The sequence below is a fragment of the Lolium rigidum genome, chromosome 5 (assembly GCF_022539505.1).
Source record: "Lolium rigidum isolate FL_2022 chromosome 5, APGP_CSIRO_Lrig_0.1, whole genome shotgun sequence".
Lineage (NCBI taxonomy): Eukaryota > Viridiplantae > Streptophyta > Magnoliopsida > Poales > Poaceae > Lolium > Lolium rigidum.
The window spans coordinates 188,945,461-188,968,574 of record NC_061512.1 but is presented as its reverse complement, the minus strand read 5'-3'; the positions used below and the strand labels follow the sequence as shown (position 1 = coordinate 188,968,574).

Sequence of the window (23,114 nt, the reverse complement as noted above, 5' to 3'; positions counted from 1 at the left end):
ACACGGCCCTTTATTATAGATCATAGAGTATCATAGATAAAGTGTATGGTCATGTATTAACCATAGAAGCATGTCCAAAGAAAACTAAGCCAACTTAAACAAGTAAACGAGTGAGACAAGATTAACTATCATATATGACCATTTCACTTAATTAACTAAACTAGTAATTAATTCATATAAGTGACATGCATGATCAACATAAACAATGGAGTGTGACATGCCTACAGTCCTATATTCGTATAGCCATCTTGGAGATACACCTATTCTCTTGACCTTTTGTCCAATACCGATTCGGCACGCCTTAATTGCAAAAACGAAATCTAAATAGAAATAGCTATATTGGGCTATATGAATGGTTGGCGAGAACAAATTATGAATATATCAAGGATTTCGACTGTTTTATAGTTTGTCTAGATAGTATGGAAAATGGATCTGGAACGGTAGGCAGTGTTGACCGGGTTACCGTTCACTATGGATCGGATCAGTGAACATTCTGCATGAGTAGTGTTTACTTATTTAGGCTTTGATTTGGCACAATAGGCTAGATGTGTTTGATCGGATTACTATTGGGTTTCTACAAAGTTTGGGTCCTATGAGAAGAAAGGAGTTATCGTGTTAGCAGCAAGTGGCTTTTCTGTTTCTGTCAGAAAAAAAAGAGCTCTCGTACGTCCGATGGTGCCGGAACACAGACTCGAAGGCGAGAATGATTCCACCAATGAGAGGAGTGCGGAAAGGTAAGAGCATCGTCTTTAGAGCGCACGCTACGCGGATGCTGCGTACGGCGCCGGGCGAGATCTTCACCAGACGTTGCAGTTTACAACGCGCGCATAGCGGCCGAAAACACCCCCAACCAGGCGCTGCAAACTACAGCGCACGACACCGGCGCAAACAGCATATGCACAGTTGTATATACTCAACAAGATCAAACAAACTAACTAAAAATCAACATAAAATTGTCTAGTTATTACAACGTACACAATCAAATAGTATAGCAATACAACAAATACAACACAATCAACTACTATTGTCTGTTCTATTTCCACCACTCATCCATAAGATCTCGTTGAAGCTCATCATGCACATCATTGGATTGAATAGAATGATAGGATTGAATTGAATGATATGAGGCAATGAAACGAGCCACCCTTTGTTGTGTCCTCCTCACTTGCACGGGACTCCCATCAATTCAAAATGGGTGTGGTCAACATCTTTACCACGATTGTTCTCTATGATCATGTTATGCATGATGACACATACGTTTATGATATACCAAAGGCAATCTTGCTCCCAAAATCTCACCGGTCCTCTAACAATAGCAAATTGGGCTTGTAAAATCCCGAATGCTATCTCCACATCTTTCGTAGCTGCCGCTTGTGTATTGTGAAATTGGGTTTTTTTCTTACCTTTGGGGTTGACAACCGGCTTCACAAATGTTTGCCACTTTGGGTAGATGTCGTCGGCACGAAAATAGCCATTGTACTTGTGGCCATTTGCTTCGAACTTCACATTTGGACCCTCACACAATGCAATCCTTGTCATCAGTGCTGATCTTTGAAGAACATTGATGTCATTGCACAACCCGGGCATTCCAAAGAATGCATGCCAAATCCAAATCTCGTGATCGGACACCGCTTCAAGAATGATAGTAGAATCCTCTTGTGTCCTTTAAATTGGTCATACCATGCCATAGGACAATTTTTCCAACTCCAGTGCATACAATCAATTGAGCCAATCATACCTACAAACCCCCGAGCTGCATTCTCCTCCAAAAGTCTAGCTATAGCTTCTTCAATAGGGGCTCTTAAGTATTTGGGGTCAAACAGTTGCACAATTGTAACGACAAACCACTTGACACACTGGATAGCGGTACTCTCACCCATGGCCAAGTGGTCATCAACTAAATCCGTCGGTATACCGTATGCCACCATACTCAAGGCGGCGGTAACCTTCTGATAGGTGCTATGACCAAGCTCTCCGGCGGTATTCCTCCATTGCTCAAAATACTTATCATGCTTCATCACCTCCTACGCTATGTGTTTGAACAACCCTATGCTCATTCGAAAACGTCGGGGAAAGTAGCTCTCGGGAAATGTCACTCATTGAAATACATCCGTATCAAATTGTTGTGTCCTTCGATTCGTTCCCTCCACAACTTCTGCCTGCCAAAAACCGAGCCACCAACTTTCGGCTTTTTTATTGGCGCGCAAAACCAATAGCATGTAAATGTTCTCCTCTTCCTCAATATCAAATTCATCATCGGACTCGAATCGTAGGAAGAGCTCAACTACAAACATAAAATATTTGAGCCATTTTTTTGTTCTAGCAACTACAAACATGGGGCACGTTGGCGGCGGAACATACGTTGCTGGCATTTTGGCGAGAAGCTAGGGTGCGCCATGCTGCGTCGCGGGTCGAGGTGGACATCGTCGTTGCCAAGGTCGGCGCGGTGACGTGGCAGCACAGAAATGCGACGACGGTAGCGGCTGGCTTGATTAACCTCCGATGGCGGCGGCCGGGAGATCCACCCAGAGGCGCAGCAGTGGTGGATCTACAGCGGCGGAGGTCGAATCGGCGGCGGGATGCGAAATCAAGGCGACAGAGGAGTAAATCAGCGCGACCGTGACTGACTGAAATGGAGAAGGAGAGGCACAAGCGAGGGGGATTTTTCAGAGTGACGGTTGAGCGTCGCGCGTGAACGAAATCAATAGTGTGCGATGTAGTCAACGCTCGAGATATGGCGCGGCGAATAGCGCAACGCCCTCCGTGCTAAAAGAATTGCAGCGCACGATTTTTTGCAGCCCCTGCTAAAGGGGAAAAAACACCACGTGCGGTATATTGGTGGTTAATTTAGGGCGCCCATGTTATACAGTCTGCGTCTGCTGGAGATGGTCTAAGGGAGGTCATCGAAAAGATGGGTTCCTAGCTAAGATAATGGCTACCGATATTGGCCGCAGAGAGAGCTCGATCGGGAGTGCTTGAGAAGCGATGCGACTGAGCGCCCGTGCATTGCCCATGCGTTGAATCCTAGAGTGCCTTCTTACTTAGCTAAACTAGTAATTAATTCATACTAGTTGAATAGTTGAATGCCCATGAGTTGTCCGTGAGTAATATTCTATGAAGGATATGCAAATCTACTTCAAGTTGGCACTGGCACGCTTCCATGTTCTCCTTCTATGGCTTAGGTTTGCACGTTACTAGATGGGCCTTGCGCACTCTGCTGCGCCGTCCTCCGGTATTGACGTGTTGTTTGTGCTTCGCGAGTGTTTCTTTCTCGGGGTGGAGACATGTTCGTTTCTTCTTATTGAGGTTTGTTTATCTTTAGATGCAGTACATTTGTACTTGAATAAGCAGCACATAAACATCTAGGAAATTGATTTATCAGTACATTACAGCTACAGTTGCGTAAACATGTGTGGGCGATTTTGATCTTCTAATTAAAGCAGAAATGCACACAACAGGTACAAAGGGTACTATAAACTGGAGCAGCTGCAACTAACAATCGTAGCAACGATGCTTGTTAACTTTTCTTTAGCAGGTGTCCCATGGATGAGGTGGTCGACTCTGGGCTCCTTACTACGGCGCACCGCTGATAGTGAGATTTATGCGGTGGCATGTACTTCTCTAGCGGCCTTTTTGGCATGTAGTTCTAATAAAAATGTAGCGCACAGTCAGCTTTTTCGGAACTTCCACAGCAGCCATCAAAAGACTCACCAGCACATCTTCAGGAGGCATGTATCTACAATCGGCAACTCAGCCTGCTGATTTTCGATTAAAGGCTGTCAAGGAACCACCTCCTTTCTCGAGAGGAACTCCCTCCAAAACCGCAACAACAGTAACATCAGCATCATCTGCATAGTCACAAAAGTATCAGAAATAAAGATTCGCCTGAAAAGAATAAATAGACATTAGGACAACATACTAAGAAATAATACAAAAGGAAAACCTGAACTAAGCTCAGCCTCAGCGGCAGCAGTAGCAGGAGCTATGCCAGCGATGATATTTGCGCTCACAAGTCTCGGGAAGATTGCAGGAACAAAAGCAGGGATATACCTCTGAATAGATTTCGATATATGCCCAAATAGTTGTTCAGCGGTCCACAACAGGGCCTTCCTCAGCCAGATAGACTTTTTTATCATATATGAGCACCAGTAATTCATAGGAAAAAAACATTTTTATCAATCTTATAACCAAGTATGATTCTTATCATGTACTACCTCCTTACCAAAATATAAGATGTATTAGTAGGCAATTTTAGATCACTAAAACATCTCATATTTTTTGTAACAGAGAAATTATGATCCAAACTGGAAACTTATGAGTTGAAGTTGTGGACAGTAGTATCTAGCACTAACGAAGTGTGGACTTCCAAAGTGTGACAACACATGTTCCTTCCCTCAGAAAAGCAATTGTGTGTGTTTTACCTATCCTTATCATAGTAGATCTATATTCTGGAACAACCAACAATTAGTATTGTACTGGTGATTAGCCATTAATTTTTTTTCTCCTTTCCTTAACACTCATCCTAACGGAAACATGCTACTATTTGTGAAAGATGGCATTACTTGGCATGATTCAGAATACATACCTGCAATATCTAAAATTTCACAAATGGCTGTAAATCTTGATGTAGTTGCCATAGAGCATCACATCATGCATCTTTTGCGAGGCACCAAAACAACACATACCTTTTATTGACCGTATGTTCCTGAAGAAAAGAAGCACAACACTATCAAAATCCATAAAACAGCACCATACCAGTAAATCGGATTAAAACAAGACCCACACAATCAAAATTTTAAATCTTTCTCAAACTCTCATGCATACATTTCAAGAGAAAATTGTATATGCTTAGCCAAAGCAAACAAAACTCAAGCCGTAATTGTGTTGGACGCAAATCCAGGAAAGGTGTACACAATTATGCTGTGGTGAGAAAAAATGCATGCATATCAAAGCATTTTGTTGGAGAACATGGAAGATTTACTTGGGCAGCTCCCAAGCTCTAATGGAAGCTCAAACAGGCACATTGTATTGTGGATTTATTAAAATAATATTGTCAATGGTAGTTAACAGCTATGATGTACCAAGAACAATATGGAAGCTCAAATGGTCATAAATACTGAACTAATGCAATCTCACATAGGCATAAATGCGGAACTAATGGAAGCTGAAATGGGCACTGAACTAAACTATGGATTTAGCAAAAGATTACTGATCCTCAGAAAACATCACATACTAAACTAATGGAAACAATCATATAATGAACTAATGGAAGCCAAATGAGCACAAACTGTTCCCTGGATCTAGCAAATTAGTTCTGTGAATGATATTCTTCAATGATAGGTAGATGAAAACCACTGTGGTAGCGAGTTACACAATTACTAACTGAAAATAGTATAACCCAAAGACAAAAGTTTGGTGCTATAATTGATACTTTCACTATGACTAAACAAAAAGTAGTATGATTCAAATAAAAAAAGCTGGGTGCAATAATTGAAATGACTGGTTAGCATGTTCTCGATACTTACCACCATATTCTGGATACTTATGGGGAAAAAGAAGGATGTACATTATACATAGAGAGGTCAAAACAGTGCAAAAAAACAATTTTGGTTCCAAGAATATAAGTGGCACCATAAGTTGTTCCTATGTAATAAAAACCTTCTTTACACAAAGGAAACCCAATTTGCGAGCCAATTTAATATACTTCAAGAGAGTATATGGCTGCAAAGGTTCTCCCGAAAAAGTGAGACCAAATTTTAATACAGGGAATAAGGTGAGAACAAGTTAAGTAAGAAGTAACTCCATAGGCCTAACAGTCTGCGTGCATAAAAATTGAGAACATGTTTCCATTCCTATACTGGTTGAACAGAAGATAGAAAACATTTAGAACTGCTAATCATAAATAAGAACTAATGAATAGCATGTTGTAAATGCGGTGACCTTGAGGTTAACAAGGGTCTCCTGTACTCATTTACGGGAGAAAATTCAACAAATGATATTTTTGTACAACATACAATACATTTTCCATTATTTCTATTAAACTATGCCAATAACAGAAAGCAAATGGATATATAAAATAAAACACCAGGAAAATATGCTCTAAATGTTTGCAGCCACTCTAAACTTAACATCTACTCCCTCCGATCCATAATAAGTGTCAGGGTTTTAGTTTAATTTAGTCCAAATTTGAACTAAAGGCCCGACACTTCTTATGGATCAGAGGGAGTAGTATTTTACAACTACGCTGACATAATATCCGATGGCCTTGACATTCTGCATGGTAAAATGGAAAACAAGTCAATGAAATGATGAATTAGACTGTGAACCCTAATATCTGAGGTCATCTTTATTCTTGAGATAATTCCTCAAATATCCTTCACACAACTAAGACATTGTTTTATCTTCGCAACAGTAGAAGAAAAGTGCATGAAGCCAAATAACATCATTCATAAGATAAATAGGATCAATTTTCTTAGTTACCCAATAATTGCATAATGGGATATACCGCAAACCCTAACACTTTGGACATTATTGCTATAGAAAAATCAAGAGATTTCCTTAATGTTAAAATTCAATATGTGACTGACTGAGATATGGATACTCTTTTTTTCTTTCAAGAAACCATATGGAAGGTATCCTACCTAATAAACAAATTAAATGGAAAAGGATGATATTATTCAACAACAAATTTCTCTTCCTAACTTCTCTTGTGCAAGTTCAATTTAAATGTGCAACTTTAGATTACAATGGTTTGAAGAGCTAAGGATCATCTCCATCTAGAGATGTCATGTAATAAAATTGCTGAAATGATTATCTCAGATAAAGATACATATGTTCAGGCCTAACTGAAGTCACTACTACTATAAGACACTAAAGGGAGATGATGGCAGTAGGCACTTAGACAAAGAGCACGTCCTATCCTCCCATTGCATGGCCAACGCAGTCCATCTCCATCTCGCCCTTGTACTGAAGTGCATAAGATTCATGGTAAAGCTAGTTTTTTGTATTAAAAAACATGAGAAATTGATTAAAACATGTTAAACTATCTAGACTACTTTTCAGACAAAGGGCATGCAGAACTATGACATATAGGCCTACAGATCCGAGCACTACTTTCTCCCAACGTTTATTGAGATTCAAATCTAGCTCATACCAATAAATACAATTAAATTTTTGATAAATACTCTTGGTTGATTGAAGCAAACACTCACTATAGTAAAAAGCCCATTGTAGCCTCCCACTCCATTCTGTGTTGCAACGTACTCCCTCCGTTCTCTTTTAATTGACTCGGATTTAGTACAAAGTTGTACTAAATCCGAGTCAATAAAAAAGGACCGGAGGGAGTACAAATCAAATACACCTTCTGCAAGAAATTATTGCTAGAGTTGCAAACAGGAAGAAAAAAACTCGCAACCTCCCTCCTTGTTTTGTTGTGCTATGTGAGAAGCATTGCTGAAATGATTATTTTCTACAACATGCTTGTTATTGGATTGCAGATTCCCTTACTTGGTTTTGGAATTACCTGCATTAACTTACAGTATCTAAGTTGTGTTTCCTAAGAGCAAGTACAATAGAGTCCAGTCAGCTGACTATAAGACATTAAATAATATATTTTAGATGAGTTGGAGGAGAGAGAAGATGAGAGAGAAGGGAGGTGGGCTACTATGCAATAGCCAGCTCTTGCACGTGCTCCTAGGCACATTGTGAGAGTGAAAGGTGGGCCATATATTAGTAAAGTACTACATTCTTATAGCCAACTATTGTACATGTTAGCTATATGATGACTATAAATGATATGACATCTTGTTATAGCCAACAGTTGGCTATACTATTGGAATTGCTCTAAGGAGAAGAAGGCCTAGGCCCCAGGTCGTGCAGTTGCTAAGTGGGGAACACAGGCTGCACATGCTCACCAACCGTGCTCAGCAAAAGTTACAGTGAATGCCATGCTAGGACCTATCGAGCTACTGATGACAGCTCACCATCCATGTCTTCCATATGTTCATGTGCGGCCAGAAGCGCGACCCTCGTCTACAACACCGTACTGACGCAATGCTACTCAGCCAAGGGCCCCTTCAGGATTTTTCTTCTACTATCCCAGACCCAGCTAGGTAGCTCGCTCCGTCCCTCAACCAACCCTGTCACCAACCCTAGAGATTTGGGGTGGGGAGGGGAAGGTACATGGATTACGCACGAGTGTCTGGGCGGAGTCGAAGAGGCCGGCGTCGCGGAGGGCCGCCATCGAATCCCGCGCCGCCTCCATATCCGGCCGTCCGATATGGCCATGGCGGGGTGGCCTCATCCGTCGCCGGTGTTCCAGATGGAGGTGGAGGTCGATGCGAGAGCGCTAGAAGCTGCGGCGATGGCTGGCGGCGGCATGTGGAGGAGAGGCACGGCGACATGAGGGAGGAGAGAAGTCGTCACGACCCGAAATACCACATCCGACTAACGGTTCAGAGAGAAAGAAGAGAAGGAAACCGACCTCGCGTCGCGCCGCCTCTCCGACGCGGTGAAAAAGGATAAGCTGGACACCAAAAATCGATGTGGGACCCATGAAAGTGACCTGCAGATTAACAACAAATGCTGCCAACCCTGGGAGCTTAGAGCTCTTAAGGGATGCGTTCAATGCTAATCATGGCCATGGGAGCATGCATGCCAAGAGAAAACTAATCCAAGACAAGATTTGTAGTGAACTAGTAGTACTTTTTTTAAAGGTAAACAGTGGGTAAAAACCCACTGTAATTTTTATATATTATATTGAAAAAATATTTAAAATGATACAACAAGGAAAAGAGTGAGTGGAAAATTAATTCGGCTCCCGGGTGCATATGCTTCCTCTACCGAAAAAGCATATTTTAAAGTGTCCAAAACTTTTGACAAATTGTTTTACATTTACATATCCACAATATATGTGCGTTTGTGAAGTTTCGTGAAAAACGGATACATTTTGTGGCCTACGTAAAAATGAGAAAATTTATATTGTGAAAAGTTTTATTTTTAGCACCGAATTTTGTCTTTTTACATGCGACACACAACAAGTCATTGTTCATGAAGCGACTTTGTGAGCAAGTAGCACATGAAGATGCACATGCGAATTTTTTGTTTAAATTTTGTTGACATTTCAAAATATATCTAAAATGTATTTCAAGATAAAGGGAGTATATGCTCCCATGTTCCAAAATATCATGCCCGTGAGCTTAAAGTCGAAGATAACTAAACTAAACTAAACTTGAGACTGGAAGCCATTCTTTGAAGGACTCTATGCTTTTTCTTCATTCTATATGCCACCAATCGAAGGTCCTGATAGTATATGGTAGTTGACAAGCCCAATTAATCTCTTTTTTAAAATCTATTGCTGTAAAGTTAGATTTTATTTTCTACCGTGCTGTTATCAAAGCGTAAGTCATAAGCCGCAAATATTTATGCAAGCGCACACGCAATTACGATGTGTTCATGTACTACAAGTACATGTTCTACGTATCATACGGGGCAGCCTCTCGTCGAGGACCGGGACTGCCTTCAGTCCATGTGCAGAGGTTAGAGGAGCGGTGCGGGTCTCTAACGCAACATGGGATGAAGCAAATGCGGTCGGTAGCCAACATCTGCAATGCTGACGCCTCGCCAAGGAAAAGGCTGCATCTCAGGTGTGCGCTATTAATCCCCCTTCCATATATAGTTATGCAATTGATCCATGTGACATCGATCACTCAATATTTAGTGTTCTCGATACATATGAATATATGCGATAATGATAAATGTATATATTGCTTCTATTTTTGAACTACAATCATGACCGCACACCAACCGCAATCTACAGGACAGAATGACACGAAACCTTAGTAATCTGCCGCATCAGAGTGGTTGTCCTTTGTATGCTCCTATTGATGAAAAACCACCATGAATACTTGGCACACATCAGATGGAGCTTCCATAGGGATAAAGGGTACCATTGCCCCCCCCCCCCTCCGAAAATCCTTAAGGATGCCCTTATTACAATGCTTCAATTTCAATGATTACTCAAACCTTAATTAGAATGTAACTTCTTAGCCCCATCCATGCTAGTAGAGTATCAAGGCTCTGAAGATCTACTCCAAGAAAGCTGGTGGACATGATGACATGGCGATCTTACGTTGATAGTAGTGTGGAGTTGGCAACCTCTTCGGCTACAAGGAAGGTCCCAAGGTCCCCAGCGGTGTCCGATCGGTAGGAAATCAACGGTCGAAAAATTGGGCTGCCTCAAATATATGGTGCAGAGATTTGAGGAGTGGTGTGGGCCGCTAGTCCAGTACAGGATGAAGCATATGCGTTATGTAGTCTGAGGAGGCCGTGGACAAGGCTGCGTCTCAGGCATGCACTATTAATCTGCATTCCTCTTTCTGATCAAGTAGTTTAATCGATTCATGTGGCATATATCACTCAATATTTTGTGTTATCAATATGCATAAATATAAAATCACGATAACTGTAAATATATGTTATACAAAAAGTATGTGGTCTGATGTACATTATCGTGACTAGTTTGATATCCAAATGTAAAATATATGGTCATATGGTAACCATATGAGCATGTCAAAAGAAAACTAACCGACTTAGACATGATTAATTATCCTAGATAGGCATTTACTTAATTAACTAAACTAGTAATTATTTATATAAGTGACATCCAGGATCAACATGAACAATGGATAATGACATGCGAACAGTATGATATTGGTATAGCCATCGTCGAGATACCCCTATCATCTTGACCTTTTGTCCAATACCGATTCATTGCCATAACGGACCTTATTAACAAAAAAGACAAATCCAAATAGAAATAGCTAGATTGGGTTTTATGAATGGATGGTGAGAACAAAATGTGAATATATCAAGGATTTTGATTGTTTTATAGTTTGTCTAGACAGTGTGGAAAATTGATCTGGAATGAATCAAAATGTGTGTATGTGATGTTTCAGGGTTAGGCAGTGTTGGCCGGGTTACTGTTCACTATGGGCTAGGTCTGTGAACATTGTGAATGAGTAGTGTTTACATACTTGTGTAGGCTTTGATTTGGAACAATGCTGGATGGGTTTGATTGGATTACAATTGGTCTTCTACAAAGTTTGGGCCCTATGAGAAGAAAGAAATTATTGGGCTAGCAGAGAGTGACTTTTCTGTTTCTATCGTTCAGGAAAACAAACAGAGAAGGGGATTGTATGCGTGGACAACACTACTTTCTCTCAACTTCGTCGAACCCACCGGCAGTGACAAAATAGGTCCCTTCGACGCCGGTGATAGAGAAGGCACGAGCCTCGCTGTAGTGAAGGAGGAGGAGCCTCACGAGGTCGACTATGAGTTGTTTTGGCGCGTGTCGCGAGGACATCCATGAAGATGATTAGGTGTAGGCTGAGTCTAAATTTTAGTTACATTTTGTTTAAACTATGTAAAATATATTCAAATTAAATGAAATTTTAAATGTTTGTGGAATTTTAAATTTTCCGTAAATTCATATGAGAGTCGTGGATGAGGAGGGGCGTCACCCAACACGACCACATTTGCTTGCGCACCCCATCTATCCAGCGTGTTTGCCAAACGACGTTCGAGAAAGTGGGCCGGAGATGCTCTAAGAGTTGGGGAGGTGGTGTACGTGCGTGCAGGGAGACGTGTGCCACGTGTACCAGATCATGAAGAAGGGTGGGTTGAAATACGAAAACATCGTCTTCATGTATGATGACATCGCCAACAACCTTGATAACCCTAGACCCAGAGTCATCATCAACCACCCAAATGGCAGCAATTTCCTCGTGGCTCTGCTCAACGAAAAATCCAAGCTCACCGGGAGCAGCATCGGCAAGGTCGTCAGCAGCGGCCCGGATGACCATATCTTCGTGTACTACTCCGATCACAGGGGCCAGGGGTCCTTGGTAAATATTACTCCATCTCCATCTATCTTCGTTTAAATTTATCTGGTTTTTTAAATAAAGTAGTAAAGGTGGCATGCAACTATTTGATGCACAGACCGGGGAATATCCCCATTTCGAAAAAAAACTGTATCTTTTTTATTGCATCGTGACGCGAACCAGTGGCGGAGCTTGCCAAGAAATTATGGGGGGGGGCACAAAAAATATATATCTGGGCAACGTGCTATTTTTTTATCTTCTAAGCCTTGTGAAAAATCCTTCGGTAATTCTTAAAAAGTTGGGGGGGGGGTGCCCCCCCCCTGACTTGTACATAGCTCCGCCTCTGACGCGAACCGATACTGTTGTTTAATCAGTCAGAGATGCCGAACGACGAGGAGTACCTATACGCGAATGACCTGGTACAAACATTGGAGAAGAAGCATGCAGGCGGAGTCGGGCACAAGAGCCTCGCGTTCTACGTGGAGGCGTGCGATTCAGGGAGCATCTTCGAGGGCCTCCTACGGGCGACATCAGCGTGTACGCGACGACCACATCGAACGTAGATGAGAGCTGTTGAGGGCGCCCCTCCAGCCGAGTATGGCACCTGCCTCGGTAACCTTTACAATGTCTCAGAGGATAGTGATGCCCACAACCTCCACACGGAGTCCCTTAGGCAGCAGTACGGCGTCGTCAAGGATTGCACCTCGGCACATGAGATGTACAGCCTCGGCTCCCACGTGATGCAGTACGGCGATCTCGGCCTCAACGACCAAAGCCTCTACCTGTTCATGGGTACCGATCCTGCTAATGACAACACCAGCTTCATCGGCAACTCCTTCCCCTCCCTGACGGGTGCCGCGGTGAACCAGCACGATGCCGATCACGTCCATTTCGGCACAAGTACGGGGGATCGAAGGAGGGGTCGACATAGAAAGGAGAGGCGCGGAGGCAGTTGGTGGACATGATGGCACGACAATCTCACGTTGATAGTAGCGTGGAGTTGATCGATAGTCTCCTCTTTGGCTTTGAGGAAGGTCCCAAGGTCCTCAACGTCATCCGGTCGGCAGGCCTGCCTCTCGTCGATGATTGGGACTGCCTCAAATATATGGAGCGGAGATTTGAGGAGCGGTGTGGGACCCTAGCGCAGTATGGGATGAAGCATATGTGTTATGTAGCCAATATCTGCAACGCCAGAGTTCGAGAGGAGGCCATGGACAAGGCTGCGTCTCACGCGTGCGCCATTGATCCTCCTTCCGTTGTTGTCTAATTGTTTCATGGGACATCAATCTCTCATATTTGGTGTTCTTGATATACATGAAGATATGCAATAATGATAAACTACAAGAAAAGTATGTGGTTCAAGGTACATTATTGCCACAACTAGTTTGAGAACCAAAAGAGAATCAAACTAAGGTTGGGTGGTTAGGAGGATGGTTGTACCCCTAACCCACCAGAGTTCAAACCCAAGGGTGACATCCGTGTGTCTCATAAAGGCGAAATATTCATTCAGTGGGAGGCAGTTTCCGTCGACAGCGAGACGCTTATGGTGACTCCGCCAATTTTAAGATCCAATCTTCCGGAGATGCTCATAGGGGTAGGGTGTGCGTTTATAGGGGTGAGTATGCGCGTGTATGTGAGCGTCTGCATTTGTACTGCGTTTCTAAAAAAAGAAGTTTGAGAACCAATATAAATATACGGTCATGTTAACCATGAAAGCGGGTAAAAAACATCCCTAACTACAAGTCAGTTATTTTATACGTAACAGATGTATTGTTGGACCTAGTACGAGAACCAATTATGTCATTCACTATAGTTTTTTAGAACCGTGAGAGCATGCGTGTCAAATAGTTTGAGAACCGTGAGAGCATGCATATCAAACTATGCAGTAGTCGATTGCCAATAATTGTCCTAGATGGTTATTTGAATGAACTACTCGCTGTATATTTCCACAGAAAAGAAAATAATTTTTTTTTTTTTTGCGAAACACAGTACAGTCAAAGGCGCTCATATATACGCGCACACACTCACCCCTATGAACGCACGACGCACACCCTACCCCTATGAGCACCTCCAAGATACTACATCGAAGAACTGATCCGGCGGGTCTTGAGATTGACGAAGTCACCACAGGCGCCTCGCTGTCGACGGGAACATCGCCTCCCACTGAAGAATATTCCACTTAGATAGCCACGGTCAAGTCATCGTAACTACTAGTTTGCAATAGTGGTGTCCGTACATAATAAAACTACGGTACGTCAAAGAAAACCGGTGCCCTTCTATGATCGATCTCTATCGATCATACGTTTGAGAAAAGGAAAACGCTTCCAATCCGTCGCCCGATCGAGAGGAAAAGATCGGTCATCCCTCCCATCCCATCGGGCCCACCCACGTGCTCCTCTCTCCTCTTCCTCTCTCTCCATTGCTCGCTTTGCCTGCTTCAGCGCCGCTGCCTGCTCTGCGGCCCGCGCTCACAACCGCATCAGCGCCGCTGCCAGCTCCGCGGCCCGCGTTCACCCGCCTGCTGTCTGCCGTCCCTCTCCTCCCTTCTCTTCTCCTTTTTTACTCCTCCTCCATGAAAATCCCCTAAAGCTCAAGGTCAACAATGGCTATGACCATAGTACCTCTAAAATTGGAGGTCTCCAACCAGCCCCGAGGCTTGAAACCGGTTGGAACGGGCCAGGTCTTGTCTTCTCCAGTGACGACCGTGCTCCGGCGAGCTGGATTGGCAGTCGGCGATACCAAATCGGAGAGATGGCCTGTTTTTATTGGTTTTATTGTTAATTATTGTTGTAAATATATTGTTGATTTGTTGTAAACGCCTTAATTATTTATTGTTTTTTGTTATTAACTATTGTTGTAAATATGTTACTGATTTGTTGTAAAGATACTTCTTGCATGGAAAACTGACTATTATTGTAAACACCCCAATAAAAAAAAGTTGTTTTTGTTGTTAATTATTATTGTAAATATATTGATAATTTGTTGTAAATGTATGTACGGTACATATAATGATTAGTGCTGAAATTGTATGTAAACACACAATCATTTTTATTTGGTTGTAATACGTTGCATTTTTTTGTGAAAATAGCTAGTGATTTTCGTGGTAAATCAATCTATAGCAAAAATAGTGTTGTTTAACCTCTTTCTGTAACATTTACTTTTTAAAAAATGATGTGCCGCTTTTGTTGTAATATCGAAAAAAATTGTACACAGGGTGAGAGGTTTTTGTTGTAAAACTCTCTGTTCTAAATTTCTAATAATAAATCACCATGGTGGCATTTTATGTGAATACCAAGATAGTTAGGGGCAGCAGGATATACACGTTATGTTTTGGTGGGACGGCGGGTTGATTTCTCGAAACTTGAGGTGCTAAAATGCAAAACGTTTGCTGTTGCTATTTTTGGCCGGTAGATCGCGATCTAACGGCCGGGACAGCAACCGATTTTATCAGCCCACGTCGGGCGACCGACGCTGAGCGCTGCCCTCGAGAAAAACCAGAAAACCGGCACCCAGCGAACAAATCATTCTGACGCCGTTCTCCGCGAGCGCTACCTCTTACTAAATCCAATGGATCTGTGCATGTGGGTTGACACACATGTCGCACAACACAAATTGGCCCAGATGTAAACCGAACGGTCCAGGTTACATAGCTCACCCGTGTACTCATCAAACACAAATTTTCATATGCAACAGGTCGACGACGCGCCTGGCCGTGTCCTGATCATACACATCCGACCGTACTTGACCACGCACCTCCTGGTCGACGACGAGCTCGAACGAAATCCCCCGCGCACCTCGGCCGCGCGCTTCATGATCCATGGCGAGGTCCAACTCCGCCTCTAGCCGAGTTCGTGGTTCAGGAAACGGTACACCAACCACAGCAGGCCAGCAGGCTACCTTCGACGGCGACGAGTACGGGGAGGGTTTGTGCTTGAAGATGGGTGCAACCGCCGCCAGCAAGACCACGGAGTGGGAGATCAAGAGGAGAACGTACTGGCCCAAAAAGAAAAGGACGCTGCATACGTAGAGTCTCATACCACGGACCAGGACAAGAGCCTGCAGTTCAGAGGGCTGCTGCATCTCACCATTTTTGCTGCTGCCATGAAGCTTCAATTAGCTGATACTTCCGGTAGTTTTGAACCATTCCTTTTGATTGTTTCTTTCTACCGATTTTATTTGATTACTGCTCATAGGAAAGTAGTATAGTATGCTATAAAATTCTGCAGACACCTAAAACGACACACAATTGTAGCAACCGTCTTCTGTGTAAATGATGTGGAGGGTACTGGGGCGATCTCCATGTCCTAAAAATTAGGACTGCTAACCACAACGGCTGCTGAGCAATGCGTGAGTCTTAACTCTGTTGTACACCGCGGTAAGGTAGTCAGATGTTTAAGCTAAACATTTCTTATTTGTACAAAAGTAAAAGCCTCAATTTGCAGGAAGTGCAATGGAATTCTCCATAGCCGACTGTCAAATATAAATCTCTATAACCTCGCATAGCCCATGTCAAACAGATCGGTTAGAGAGTAAAGGGTGAAGAAATAAAATGTGGCGATACAAAACTACCATATATTTATTTCCACAAGCTCGCGATACTTTTTTTTAACGAAATTCAATTAATTCAAGACACACCCATATGTTGTTTTCTCATTCCGCAGCGACGCGCGGGCACTTGGCTAGTAAGTTATAAGTCACGAATATTCACACGCTATTACCATGCACCTCATATAGGACTACTATCTAGAATACAATAAAATGCTTTCCTTATAAGTTGGTCAACATCTTTACTGTTAAATTGGAATTGGTCGTTTGACGCGTTTGATGGTCGTCATTGAAAACATATGAGCCGTATGATCTGATCGGGGGGATTTCACTCAATCCCACCCATCTTCCGATTGAATTTCATGCTATAAGGCGCTACTCCCTCCCCTTGATGTCGCTAATCATGGTATCAATTTGAAGAAAAATCAATCAATCAATCATGGTATCTTTCCTTGCCATCCAATATAAGGAAAGCTCTCGTGTCTTTCCAATCAATCTATTGTGTTTTCAGCAAACATGGAAATCAATCGTAGGAAATTAGCATCGCCAATCGCTACAAACATAAATTTACATAACGTAAATCGCGCCTCAGCAATTATCTCACATCAGTCAATGTTCACTAACTTGGAAACCTATGGTAGGCTTGTTTTCTCTGGTCAATTACAAAAGATCCTCGGGCGATTGGCCATCTTCTCGCTGACGCACGGCGCGCCGGCCACCCTCTTTGGCCTGCGGGCACCATATCCTCACTATCCGCATGCACAACCCTGGCCCGAGCCTCACCGACCGCCTCACTGGAGCGCGGCGTGGTGTCGCATGGGCTCATGGCCATCAGCGCCTCTACCCGATGCGTCGGCTGCTTCAAACATGGATATCGACATCGGTGCGCAAGACGATCTGGGCCACCACGAGATCCTTCTATCAACTCCCCCTTGTCGGACAACGTCGACCTCGAGCGCATTGTGGACATGGGCGACCATGCTCTGCTTCGAGATAGCCTTCCATTGCATCTTGCGATAAATGGATGCTGTCGATCTCAAGGTAGACCCCAACGATGTGGATGTGTCCAACTCCAAGTCCGGCACCATGGAGGTGACAGAAGGTATGGTCAAAGGAATTTGACATGTGCATTCTGCTGCTGCTGAATCGCCCGGCTTGGCGTGGGAAAGACCAATACTCAAAGGGTGGAGCTATCTTTCAACGATTGCTTTTCAAGGTAAGTCGCCCCAAGAAGCGATGTACTCGCTGGCGGTGCCAAGTCAGACGACCACCTCCGCAGCCTCCGTGCTGTAAGACTGCAACGGTGGCGCCAAGTTGGACTGCGACCTCCGCGCCGCTCCTCCACGCTCAGCTAGGTTGACGCGTGCGAGGTTAGGTACCGTAAAGGCCTGTGAGCTCGCTGGCGACACTGGCTGCCCTTTCCTTTCTACAGGCGACCAAACAGAAGCCTGTCAGCGATGCTGAGGATGTAGTGCATGTTGGCCTCCTGCGATCGCCATCACCAACAACGCAACAAATATGGACTCATTTAGCGGTAAAACAATAAAGAGCTGGAAGTAGTGCAGAAACTTCAGAGAGAAGTGCTCACACATCCACGTCTCCCCCTCAACCTCATGTATAACCAAATCCCTATCCGCACTACATAGGTGAATAATCCACTTGTTTCCATGTCTCCCATTTCCAGAGTTTTTGTAGTAATAACCCGTTAGTTGATTGGTTTGGTACTGTACTTTGCCTTTCTTACTTCGTTCCATAATGTAGATCGAGGATGAGCCTGTTCCACAGATTGGAGTTGGATATACAGTTATACACCACAAGTGCAAGCTATAAAATACGCAATAAAGAACTTTTTAGGAGGTAATAATTATCAGTGGAGTAAATAATAAATTGCAAATGTAGCACATTTTCCCACAATCATGCTGCTGAAATCTATTTTCTCGCAATCTTACTGCTGAAATCTATTTAATGATTCAACATAAAGCTAAGAATCATTGTGGATGCATATTCGGTGATGCCATGCCACGTCATGGGAGTGATTCCTGAAAATAATTTTTTCTTTCATATATAGAGTATAAGCCAATGCATTGCTTTTATAATATGGGTTAGGATCAATGTCAGTTTGCAAGTATTTCCCTAAATTTGTAAATTTAACTTGTTAATAAAATCGTACCTTGATGTAGCAGGCTAAGCTTGCATTAGTCTTCTCTAAACTTCCACATGACAATCTTAAAAGGAATTTCCTTTGTATTGATGTATCACTGGCGTGCATACGTTCCTACTCAGTTGGCACTGAAATACATTTACTTCATGGTAGATAGGGTTAAACTACAAGCTTTTCTTATCCATATTTCGGTTATGTGCTGACTTATCAATGACTATTTCATTACATATATATCAAGGAAAAAAATAGCGCGCTATTACAAAATAGCGTCGGCCGAAAAATAAGCTATTAGCGTGCTATAGCGGGCTAATAGCGCGCTATAGCACGCTATAGCGCCGGAATGATATAGCGTGGGTTATCTAGAAACGCTATAGCGTGCTATTAGCGTTGAAATAGCGCGCTATTTTTTTCCATGATATATATGAGTGACACCTCTTACCCGATTCTGCATTTCTTTCCTATTCTAGGACACCATTTTGTATATGCACAAGTGCACAACAGATATAGACCTTCCACTATGCAGGGCCCTACACTTATTTGCACTTGCAGTTTTTGGTATTAACAAAATCATTCCATGCCATCTGTACGTAGTCCCCTCTTCCCCCAAAAGTATTGTATTTCGCTGTACCTACAAAATTATAAATAATTAACTCATTTTTATTTAACTCATCACTCCAAAGATTTCTCAGTATTTAGCATGGTTGGTGTGAGGACACACACTATGAACTGCATGATTTACTGTGAACTGCATGATTTCTCTGTACCTACAAAATTATAAATAATTTACTCATTTTTGTTTATTGATCAGTTCAAAGATTTCTCACTATTTTGATTTACTGTGAACTGCATTGTTTGCTATGAGGACACACCTTGTTCCTGAAGCTTCCAGCTGCAATAAAGTTGTTGAAAGGAACTTGCATCGTATGTGTTTTTTTTTCATGATGCAGCAATCGATTATGGTTATATGTTGTAAACTTCCTGGTCGGGAATGCTTTACACTTAATATAGTTTTGCTTTTGATGATATCTGGTCAAAGAGTTCTAATTGTCAAAATTCTCAGAACTGACTTGAAAAGTATAATACTGAATGGTAAGCGCGGGCTTGGTGTTGTTTTCAGGAAATATTCAGCACTGAGTTACACTCTGAGAACTCCAGAGAAGTTGACAGTAAGTATTGGTTTTTGGGATAATGAGTTAGCGGTTGTAGTATCACTTCCGTCATTGAACTTTTAACTTGGGTTTTTCTCTCGGAAGTTCCAGGTAATCTTTTCCCCTTATCTTCAAGTTTGTGGTTGATTAATTATGAAATCTTTGCCAGCAACATTCTCACCGTGAAGCACTTTTTTTGCAGAAATTATGAAAACAGACTCTAGATAGGTAGCTCAACTACCGAATGAGCCTGTTAAAATTGAGGTAATAGTACTCAGGAGGAGCAAATTCAGTTTTCTACTGTGTTGCCTTCATATCCTTTATTGGTTGATGTGCCCCCGATAATTGTCGCTTGGAAAATCAACCAATAATTTGCAAGCCAATTTGTAAACTTGTGCAAGCAACCAGCTACTCGCGAAGATGGATGGCTTCTCCGTAAATAGCGGTGTAGCCCCGCTCTCAGATTATTGCTTGCGTGAAAAGTAAGATGAGATTTGATGACTACAATGCTATTTTTACTACTTTGTTTCTGTTCTTGTTGTCATAACGTGATCTGTAGGTGTCATACTTGTTCCGGAACTAGTAATCCTGGAGATTGTGATATTCGGTGTTCCCCTAGATCTTCAGGTATGATGATTTCCAATCCCAGCAATTTATTTGCTCATAATACATATTGAATTTCATCTTTCAAATGCAAAGTTGTGGCAGGCTATGGACTACAGACGTACGATTATTAGGAAATGTGCCAATTAGTTAATTGTGATGATGTAGATTATTAAACCACACCATCTGCTAGATGATATCTATGAGGCAAATAAAGTACTTCCTCCGATTCATATTAATTGACTCTAATATGGATGTATCTAGACACATTTTAGTTCTAGATACATCCATATTGAAGTCAATTAATATGAATCGGAGTATCGAAGTTTTACTTTTTTTTACCTCAATGGTAGCTTCAGCGTATGACAACAAATTACTATGAGAATTTAGGTTTAGATATCATTAGTTTATTTGTCTTGGTTGACTTTACTCCAAATAATTTAGATGAGTTATTGAGATTTTTTTCATGATTATAAAAAACCTTTTCCCCTGTAATTTCTACAATGCCGATTCAAGGTTGTTTTGCAAATATGCCTTGTATGTTGATCTTATTTTTCCTGTAGGGAAATTCTCCACGTCTTTATCACTGTATGTTGTATATTTTGATTTATCAGAATTCGCTTTGCATTATAGTATTGGCATAAGTACTTCAAATCATAATTTGAATACAATAGATTCTTTTGACTAAAGATCAACCAGTAGTTAATTAGTCCAACCCTCTATCATAATGTTGTATCCACCTTTTCTGATACAGTAAGAAAAAACTGGGATTGAGGGAGATAAATTGTGCTTCAGGCATGCATTTTCTTCTTCAAAATCTACAACACAACGAGGATGAGTGAGCGAGAGAGAGCTATGTGAAACACAAATGTGTCCTTCATATTGCACTTGTGAAGATAGTGAGTGAGAGTGCATGCTCATGTAGACAATGATAAAATGTTGATTAAATATGTATCTTCGTTCGCATCTTCAAGTCATCGGTCATATTCAAGTGCATTACATTTTAATGTTGATTTGAGTGAGCAAGAGAGAGAAATGTGAAACAAAAATGTGTGCTTCAGGGTGCAATGGTTAAGATAGTAAGTGAGAGTGCATGCTCCTATGGATGGTGTTGACACTGATAAAATATTAATTAAATATGTATTTTCAGTTGGATCTTCAAATAATTGACCATAGTCAAGTGCATTACGTTTACATGCATAAAAGGGTTTAAGAACTTACGGATCCGTGGCAACTTATGGGCATTTAACTAGTCTTTTTAGCTTAGCAATGTGGGACTAAAAATTGCAACACCATCTTTTTTCTTAACATAATGCAACACCATCTTGTATTTTTCTGCTGGGTTGTTGTTTGGGCCACACACACACACAAGACTGCTTCTCCTCTGCTGGTCTTTAGCGTATGGAGAGCCCGCCGGCGAGAGAATGAATACCTACCATTGTCAGTAGAGGTTCACGTTTGTCAGATGCTAACCCGGCCTCCTTGCATGCACATCCCAAAGCTTATTGGACTAGCAAGAAAAAAGTATATTGGCACCTCCTTACATGCACACCAAGTATTTACGTAATTACTTAGTATTTCATATGATCAGCACCTAACATCAACATGTTACCTTAATTTTATCTAAGCTATAATTTACCATTAAGAGCAAGATCTATGGACTAGAGGCAACGTAGGAAGTGATGCTACATCCGGTGAGCGGAGACAGCAACCGCAAACTCCTGGTGCTGCAAAACTAGCCGCTATGAGCAAGGTGCGACAGCTAGGCACCTGTGCTGCGAGGGTTAGTCGTCGGTGCCACAAGCGGAGGCGGCGCTGCTGCAAGGCCAAGTCATCGGAGCTACACCGACATATTTCTCTGAAAGATTGTGAAAGACGAAAATAGCGGTGGGGATTTCTATGCATCATGAACCCAACAAGAAGAGAGGGGACAAAAGCGGCTGAAAAGAGATGGTGAAAGAGACATGAACTAGGGTCCACCTAGATTGCAATGAAAAGCAACGTCGACTGGATCTTAGCTTAGATCAAACGATTTTTAGCGTGGCCATCGAACGGTTGTGGACCCGGGGGATTAGGGATTTAATCCCCTATGAGACACTTAGCACGACCCTTGTTTATTTCTCTCCTATTTCTACACTAAGCAGTTTGCGGATTAGAGAGAACTTAGTGTTCACCCAATCTCTCACAGCCTTTAAATACTCTACCCATAAATAAACTAGTGTGATAGGGAAGATTTAATCTAAGTAAAAAATGTGGGAATTTGCCAGGCTTTTCTGAGATTATTCTGTCCAAACCCGGACAAATGAACAAAACAATTGGCGATTTTCGGGATTCAGGATAATCCCCTCCGATCTCCACAGATACGCTAGAAGAAAAAAACCGTAAGGACAAACGTAGAGGATTTTGGCCAAGGGGGAGTTTGAATTTATGGTCTTATATTGGTTTTTGAAAGTCTAATGAAATTGCAAACATTTGTTGAAACAAATAATTAATAAATTGGGTATATTGTGCCGAGATAAGATATAAGTGTTCCTTCTGGTCCTAAATATTTGCCGCGGGTTTAATGAGTCTAGAAATAACAAAAGGGAGAACTATTTCGGGAATTTAATTTGGCTCCCAGATGCATATGCTCCCAACACCCAAAAAACATAATTTTATTTGGCAAAAAATCCAATAAAAAAATTCGCATGTACATAATCTATGTGTGTTTGTACAGTTTCAGGAAACGATGATATTTTTGTGATCGATGTAAAAAACACAAAACATGTCTCACAAAAA

General features: G+C 42.0%; 1 pseudogene; it reads left to right on the top strand.

Annotated features, from left to right (window-relative positions):
* The first annotated feature begins 8,284 nt into the window (after positions 1 to 8,284).
* On the top strand, positions 8,285 to 13,146 carry LOC124656867 (annotated as a pseudogene).
* Positions 13,147 to 23,114: the final 9,968 nt, after the last annotated feature.